The sequence below is a fragment of the Malurus melanocephalus genome, unplaced genomic scaffold, assembly GCF_030028575.1.
Source record: "Malurus melanocephalus ecotype Western Australia unplaced genomic scaffold, MMel_1.1 scaffold_97, whole genome shotgun sequence".
NCBI lineage: Eukaryota > Metazoa > Chordata > Aves > Passeriformes > Maluridae > Malurus > Malurus melanocephalus.
In genome coordinates this window covers 1,165,678-1,174,262 of record NW_026623329.1, presented here as the reverse complement: position 1 = coordinate 1,174,262, position 8,585 = coordinate 1,165,678, and the positions used below count along the sequence as shown (strand labels likewise).

At 42.1% G+C, this 8,585-nt stretch overlaps 1 protein-coding gene across 5 annotated transcripts in view; it reads right to left on the bottom strand.

Annotated features, from left to right (window-relative positions):
* Window positions 1–8,585, bottom strand: part of TSNARE1 (t-SNARE domain containing 1) — a 391,207-nt gene that overhangs the window by 355,331 nt on the left and 27,291 nt on the right. The window contains exon 3 of one of the 5 annotated variants that reach the window (XM_057368789.1): window positions 7,015–7,083. The exons of the other annotated variants lie outside the window; for them this stretch is intronic. The gene's annotated coding sequence lies outside the window, so the exon portion shown is untranslated. The remainder of the gene's footprint in view (window positions 1–7,014; window positions 7,084–8,585) is intronic. 5 annotated transcript variants of the gene reach the window in all.

Sequence of the window (8,585 nt, the reverse complement as noted above, 5' to 3'; positions counted from 1 at the left end):
AAAATAAACTAAAGAAAGAAAAARTAAACAGATTTATAAATCAAATCATCTGGAACACCTCTACTATGAAGACAGGATGAGAGAGCTGGAGTTGTTYAGCCTGGAGAAGAGAAGACTCCAGGCAGAACCTTAGAGCTGGAGAGAGACTTTGGACAAGGACCTGGAGTGACAGGACAAGGGAGAATGACTTTAAATTAATATGAAGTGATTTGGATTAGATATTGGGAAAAAATTCTCTACATAATGGTGGTGAGACACTGGCAGAGGTTGCCCAGAGAAGCTGTGGATGCTCCATCTCTGGAGRTGTCCAGGCTSGMCAGGGCCTGGAGCAGCCTGGTCCAGTGGAAGGTATYCCACCCTAAATCTTGCCCCACAACACTGACCTTTAGGAAATGCTTTGAGACCTCTGGGTCTGTTACCCAAGCACAGGTGTTCCCACCCCAAGTCCAGGAAATCCGAGAGAAATCACTGCAGAGAGACAAYGGCGTGGCCTCTCTGAAAATAGGCAGAAATCCCCATCAAAAACACCTAAATCGTCATGATAGAAAAATAAATCCAGGCAGATTGTTACTTGCATTGTATGAATCATCATGTTGTTATAGCAACTTCATATCTGCACCCAATCTGAAAACCAAGCACAGCTGAAATAATGTAACAGCATTAAGTTAAAATGATATATAACAAGACAAAAATGGATCGGCTCGATCTCCGAGGAGCACCCACACTTCTTTCTCACCCTTTTCCCTCCCTTTGAAAACATTGTTTTCCTGTATTTAAACAATAAAAGGAGAAAAAAATATATATATAAAAAAACAACCCAGACTTGGAGCTCAYAGAGAAGAGGAGCACTAATGAGCTTTTGAATTCAAGGACAATCTTCAAAATGAAGAATCACAGAATCATGGAAYCACAAAATCRTTTAGGTTGGAAAGAACCTTAAASATYATTTTGGTCCAAYCCCTCTGCCATGGGCAGGGGCATTTTTTGCCACCTTCAAATAGAAAAAAGTGCAATAACCAGTTATAACCACCAGACCCAGCCAAGTGCCCTTATTGTTGCCATGTACTCCAAAATCCATGCACTGAATGAATTACATAAATTTTATTTTTTTTTTTTAATTCATGCAATGCAAGAATTATGTAAATATGTATGTACATTGGGTCCTGCTCTGTTCAGGAGTCCTGAGCAGAGATTCAAACCTGATCAGAACATTTAGAAACAAAAAAGGGAATGCATAGCTCTAGTTTTAAACCTGTAGGTTTGTGTGGTTATTTTATTGCTGGAGAAAAAGTGAGAAGTGTCAGCAAGGTTCTTCCCATCAGAGCAGCAAAGGAAGGAAGGTAAATAAACAGAATTGGTTCAGGGACTTGGCAGGAAAACACAGCCTCTCTGAAAGGTGAGGGGAGCCCACCAACCTCCAAAACACTGCAGGTGCCTCAAAAGACACCATTGTGGACCAATTAGTGCTGAGGATGACCAGAAAACACCACAGGGCACTAAACTGCTCCTCTCCCATGGGATGCTGCCAGCAATGAGGTTTGCAGGAGAAAGCAGGGAAATGGAAAAAGAAGAAGCCTGGGAGATCTGCAAATTTTGCTCTCAAAGTTTCAAGCAAATTAAAAYCAAATAAACCCCAAAATAGAAAAAGCAACCCACAAGCCCACAGCTCTAGTCCCAACAAAGTCCTTTTAGTCTTAACAACAGCACAAAAGTGAYTCAATTAATTAAAAGCAAACAAAAAGAAGCAGCTTAACTTATTCTTTCAGAGTTCAAGACAGCAAAAGCACCAGTCTGCCCCAGACAGAACTCTATTTTTTCTTTTCTTCTTTTTCTTAAATGCATTTATTCATTAAGGCTTCCTCGTAGGCTGTGTAATGAGTCACTTCTTGCTTCTCTATGAAGTGTAAAGGGATGGAGAGGAATAGGATTTAAATGGAGGATGGAGWCACTCACAAAGCCTGTTAGAAAAGCTTGAAAAGCTTTTGAAGGCACCACAGATAAAGCAAGGCAACTCCTCACATGGACCCCAAACCCCTTTCTCTATCACCACAGCTTTCCCAGGGTCTAAGCCTGGCTCTCTCCTCGCTTACAGCCAGCATAGAAAACCACCCCCTCTCCTCCTCTGAGCTTTCTTCCACCCCAGTAGAGCCTGGGATAAGAAATCCAGAGCTCAAGTAGGAAGCAGGAGCAATGCTGCTCCTCMTGTGGAGCCRGTGGCTCACAAGTRKGGATGGGWCTCTCTCTGCACCAGTGAAATATTRTTGGGGGGGATCATATGAGTTGGTAACATCAACTGCACAAGGCATTTTATGTCTCTTACCCAGGCAGAGAAGCCCCAGCAGTCACCAGCTCAGAGTGAGCCACATATGTCYGACAATTCTGCAATTGTTCTTCWGAGAATCATAGAAAMACAGAARGGTTTGGGTTGGAAGGRWTCTTAAAGATCATCTGGTTCCAACCCTCCTGCCATGGGCAGGGACACCTTTCACCAGACCAGGYTGCTCCAAGCCCCACCCAACCTGGTTTTTCAATGAGGAGGAAGAGTCTGTCCAATCCATCAGATGAAGAATGCCAAGCTCAAATAAGACAAACTCCCACCATCAGCCTGATCTCAGGCTGGTTCTGGAATATCCTGATTTAGTCTCCCAATTCCTGTCAGGAGCCTCCCCTGGCTCTCCAGGTTCTTCGAGTCCTCCCACCTCGAGTTTTGGGAAGCAGAGCCAGCGTGGAGATGTGCCAGGAGGAAGGGCACATGTTTCACTGCARTAAACATAAATCCCAAAAAAGCACAACCTGAGCCCAAACCAACGGCTGCCACAGTTTCCCAGCAAGGACTCCTATCTTGTCTAGAGGTGGAAACAAGAAATAGATTTTASGGCTAATTAGATTTTAGGGAAGAAATTCATGAAGTATTCAAGGCCAGGTTGGACAGGCTTGGAGCAGCCTGGGACAGTGGAAGGTGTCCCCACCCATGGCAGGGCGGTGGAATGAGATGATCCTAAGTTCCCTTCCAACCCAAATCATTCTCTGATTTTATTTTTCTGTGAAATTGCTCTGGTGACAGCCACGATCATGTGTCATTCCCCATGGCAGAGATCTTCTACCTTCCCTGGAATGGTGTCTCTCACTTGCCTAACGTTTATTCTATCTGAGAAAATTTAAGCCAGGAAAAAATAAACAAAAGCAAAACTCAAAGTGAGAAAAAGCCCCCGCAAAATCTAAAATAAATTWAAAAACCTCCTGAATACAAAATCTCCTAAATACAGAAAAAGGGGAACTTTTTCACTGCCACCTAGACCCCTTCCAAAGGGTTCACATGCCAATCTAATAATAAAGCTGTCATATGGGGTGATGTGATTTTAGCTTTCAAGCTGAAGGTTGCTATGGGAGGCTGTTCCCAGCAGCAGCGCTGCACCACATTTGTAAAAAGCCCTTTCCAGCATCAGACACTGATTTTTGAGTAGGAAAAAAAATCACTATTTTTGTTTTTTTAAAAGTCTCATAAAAAGCAGCAGTGCTGGAGAAAAATGTAGAGGAAAAAGCAAACTAAAAAAAATGGGGCTRTAATTTAGAAGCCTGTAGAAATGTGGGTGCATTAAAATCCCCTTCCCAAAGCTAAAGCACCAGGAAAACCTATTTTTTTTTTTTTTTCAAATCTGTGCACATCAGCTGAGTTGCTGCATTTGCCAGCACCAGGTTTGCTGGGATGTGGGAGAAGTTAAAGACAATCAGATGATCTCAGGTGCTGTATAAACGAGGTGCAGAAATGGGAACAGTTATTGCAGTGCCTCTGCTGGGAACATCTACTGCGCACTGAGATCCTCACTCAGAAAAAAATTGAGACATCACTTCACAACAGATTGAGGAAGTTTATCCATCTTTTTAGAATTTAAAAAATATAATATATATATATATATATTAAAAAATATAATATATATATATATATATACTTGTCCAAAGAATTAAATACTTAAATATGCATATATATATCTACATACATATATACATCCAGAGTTATATAAAGTTGGTCAAATACAAATTACTCTCTTCAAACTAACAAACAAGTAAACACAGYGGATATTTTCTGCAGCAATCTGCAAGATTTAGGAGACGGTTACAAGTTGCAGGATTTACAGAGGAAACACAATAAGAAGGAGGATTTAACACAAGGACAGAGTCCTGAAGCGGCAGGGGGAGGAGACACAGTTGCTGTTTACCTTTACACAGTGAGGTGAAGACCACCAAACACTGATTTATAAAAGGATTTTRATTCACATTGCCAAATCCTCCAGCCATTAAGGGCCTTAAATCTTTGCAGTTAAGTAAAGGGGAGTTGCTAGATGGGATATATGGATGGGGTTGAATATCTTGTGAGAGCAAACGCATCCCAGCTGGAGATGTGAGAGCACAGGACAGCACACAGCCAGCTCCCTGCCCTTACCCAGGATATGGAGAAGGGTGAGGAACAAAATTATCCAGTTCCTACCCCTGCCATTGCCAGGGACACCTTCCACTATCCAAGGCTGCTCCAAGCCTCATCCAACCTGGCCTTGAACATTTCCAGGGATGGAGCTGCCACAGCTTCTCTGGGCAACCTGTGCCAGGGTCTCACCACCCTCCCAGGGAAGAATTCCTTCCCAATATCCAATCTAACCCTGCCCTCAGGCAGTTTAAAGCCATTCCCTCTTKTCCTGTCACTCTATCACCTGTCCAAAGCCTTTCTCCAACTCTCTTGGAGAACCTTCAGGTTCTGGAAGGGCCTCTAAGGTTTCCCTGGAGCTTTCTCTTCTCCAGGCTCAACTAAATGATTTTGTTGTCTCAAGTCTTCAGTGGGAAGTTCTACAGTGACACCACTGAGATGCTCCTTCTTCATCACAAGCCAGGAGGCAAGAAACCCTCCAGACAGGTTCACRGCCATGAATTTCTGTGATGTCAAAAGTTTCAGACCCAATTTAAACTCTGATGGAAGTTRTACACAGGTGAAATCTCAAGACAAAAGAAGGAAAACTGATTTAAGCCCAGTGTTCAGACAAGCAATTGAGATGCTGCAGAAGAGAGATTTCCAAAGCACAGATGGATCTAGCTTGGATCCTGCACCCCACTGATTTCACAATTTTTGTATCTGAGACGAAATCTCAACATGAATCTGAGAACCTTTTGCCAACACGAGMTTTTGCCAGAACATACAAATAACTCAAACAGAACTCTTGATCAGTAAGTCAGTTTTTGTTTAAATGCCCAAAATCCAAACCAGCAACAATTAGGAGCCCATGGTACCAGACCAAACAAAAACCATTACTGAGAAGCACCAACTGCAGTGGCAGTACCAGAAACACACAATTCAATTAAAATTATTACATTAAGTTTTTTGCTAAAACCAGATGGAATTATTGCAGAAGACCTCACCATCAGCCCACCACCACCCATCTACCCTCCACATCCCCAAAACTCCTCCTTCCCCAGCACTCTGCTAATAAACTCAGGGATGTCCTTCTCAGAGGTCTCAACGCGTTGTCAGCAGAAATTCAAATCAATCCAGCCCTGGAAGCAGCTGCAGCGAATAACTCAATCACGTTCATCATTTTAACTTATCCTATTTATGAATCAGGTCAAGCTTGAAATCTCCATTTACATTATCAGCCTTCATGATATTAAGATAATCATGCAGAGGACTGATCAAAGGTTCCTCGTAACTTTGGAGTGCAGGAATTACCATACAATAACACTTTATCTACTCCAGTGTCCTTCGTGACTGTCAAGAATACTTTCTTCCCTAGAAAATAGGACAAGGAACAACACGTTGAACAAGAAAGCACTGCCAACATTAAATCTAAGAGTAACAGGGCACAGTGGGTGCTGTATACACATCTCCAAAAAAAAAAAAAAACCCATGATGATCTTCAGTTTTTGAAACAAAACAGGTTGAGCAGGGTTTTGAGTAACCTGGTCCTGACCCCGCCCATGACAGGGGGTTGGAAAGAGATGGGCTTGAAGGTCCCTTCCAACCCAAACCATTCTGGGATCCCGATATTTTCTGAAAATCTCAGAGAAAAACAGAGATATTGAAGCTGCCTTGAGTTACCTTTATCTYACCTGTATGGAAGGACCTTTTGATTTTTTTCTGACTGATACTGAAAATTGCCTGAAATGGTTCTCTAAGGGGTCGCAATTTCTCTCAGCCTTGCTTTGATGGGAAGATGAATCCTGCAGCCTCCTRACACCCAGAAATATTCTGCTGATGCTCTTACAGCCCCCTCTGTGCTGTCCCTCCAGCAGCTGCAGCACCTGCACAGCATCACCTAGTCACTGCTGCAGATCTGACAAAAAAAAAAAAAACCCAACCAACCAAACAAACAAACAAAAAAAAAAAACCCAGAAAAAAACACCAAGGAAAGAGAAAACACAATTCCTATATTCTCTAAGACCTTTCATTCTTCTGCTCACCTCCAACTTGTTATTTTTCTCCCTGCAACAAATAAAATGTAACATCAGWCTGCTATTTTTGTGGAGAGATGTTTTATCCAGAGTGTGGGCAAGCAATTTCTATCCTGATTTTAAGATTATTTAAAGAGGGTAAAAAAAAGAAGTAGAAACATAATCTTGTAAAACAGTCTTATGTGGGGAGAAAATATAGGAATATTTTATTGGAAGTGCTTCACTTCTGATACCAGCTATTAAGAATGTAGATTTAATCCTTTATTCATCTCATTTGCAGCAAGAAAACTCTACACATACAGAAAGAAAAATCACATGGGACATAATCCAACAACAATCTCCCCCATTAACTCCAGAACGATGTTCTATTGAATATTTCAACCATGATTAYACTGTAACAAAATGGCACCATGCCATCAAGTCCTGTAAATTATTTTCTCTCAATACCTCTCTTCCTTGCAAAGATGCCAGGAGACTGAGAAAAAAAAGGGCTCCCTTTTTTTCAAAAAGATCGAAGTGAAAGGCACTAAAGAAAGGAGGAGGATCCTTCAAGTGACCATCCCAAAGTGAAAGAATTACCTCAGGTGTTGGTGTTGCACCTTCTAGGCAGAATCTGGGCTGGGAATTATTGTACCAAGGGGATGCTTTCTGCAAAGGAATTAAATACAGAGGATTTTAAATTATGGCAGTCTGCTCCAAGTCGTAACTTTGAACACATTTAATCCTTCTGGATGAATTTTAGAGTTTCTAGTGGTAGAAAATTTTCACCTTAGTTTCTCTAATGTGGAAAGAATACCACAAGCAGCAGAGATGAAAGCTCAAAACTCTGARTTTGTGCTCCATGGTTGAGGAATGAGCTCAGAGAAATTCCCGATCCAGTGAGCTTCAACTGGGAGTCACAGCTGTCATTTTTCCAGTCATGACTTAAGTTAAAGAAGAAGCAAACCTAAGCAGAATCACAAATATTGCCCAGCCCAGGCAGCGAGGCTCTAACACAGCTAATTAAATACTTCGTCAAAGATTTTCTGATCGTTCAAAGGATTGGGATGTGCAAGAAGAGGCTTACAGGGGTATGAGCAGCAACCAGAGTGATGAGTGAGCACATCTGAAAGCAGTAAATTCCAACAGGGATTCAATTTCAATTCCCTGGATGTGTTAGGGAACAGGGAAAGGAGAAAAAGCCAAGTTCACCCAATGTTACTGAAGTGTTGTGTCGATGAATCCAGCTCTGCTTCTCTACAGCCAAGGAAGAGAGACCAGAGTGCTCCACTGACCATGGAAGGAGTCATGGGGGGTCTCCAGCAACTTCTTCAAGTCCCCAAAATGTTATCTCACTGCCTTACGAGCATGCAAGTTGATTTTTCCACTCATTCAGGGATTTCACATCAATATGGCTTAAAATTATCTACACCAGGCCAAATAAATGCAAAAGAAGATGAARAGGATGCTGCAGCAGGCACGCTCCTAAGAGAAGCTGAAGCTTCTGTTGAAAGGAATTGGACGTCACCACTGGCACCTCAAAAAGAAACTTTGCCCAAGGCTAATCCTTTCAGGTAAGAAATGGGACGCATAGGAAAGAAGGCAGAATAATACCAATAATATTATAAGGTAAAATATAGTTATTATAGATTGATATAACATAAAATTCATCACTCAGAGGGTGGTGAGGCCCTGCACAGGTTGCCCAGGGAAGCTGTGGATGCCCAAGCCCTGGAAGTTTTCAAGGTCAGGTTGGACAGGGYTTGGAGAAACCTGGGATAGCAGGAGGTGCAAGGTGGTTGGAAGTAGGTGATTTTTGGGCTCCTTCCAACCCAAACCACTGCTGAATTCTATGAAAATTATAAGGTAAAACTGGTGGTGCAGTGTCATTTGGTTCTTAATCTTTTTCACAGAGAAGGAGCGCAGAAAATGAGCTGAAGAGAGATGAAGAGCTGAAATGTTTCTTGCCCCATGGAGATGAAGAGCTGAAATGCTTCTTGCCCCAGGGAGACTGGTGAGAAGAAAGGAGACACACTGAAGGAATGAGTTTGATTTGGAAACTGGCATACTGAAACCAAATACTGGAGAAATAAATTCAATAAGGAATGGTTTAGAGAAGAATCTCTCAGAATCCTACCACGTACTAGAAGAAAAACAGGAAACCTCCCACC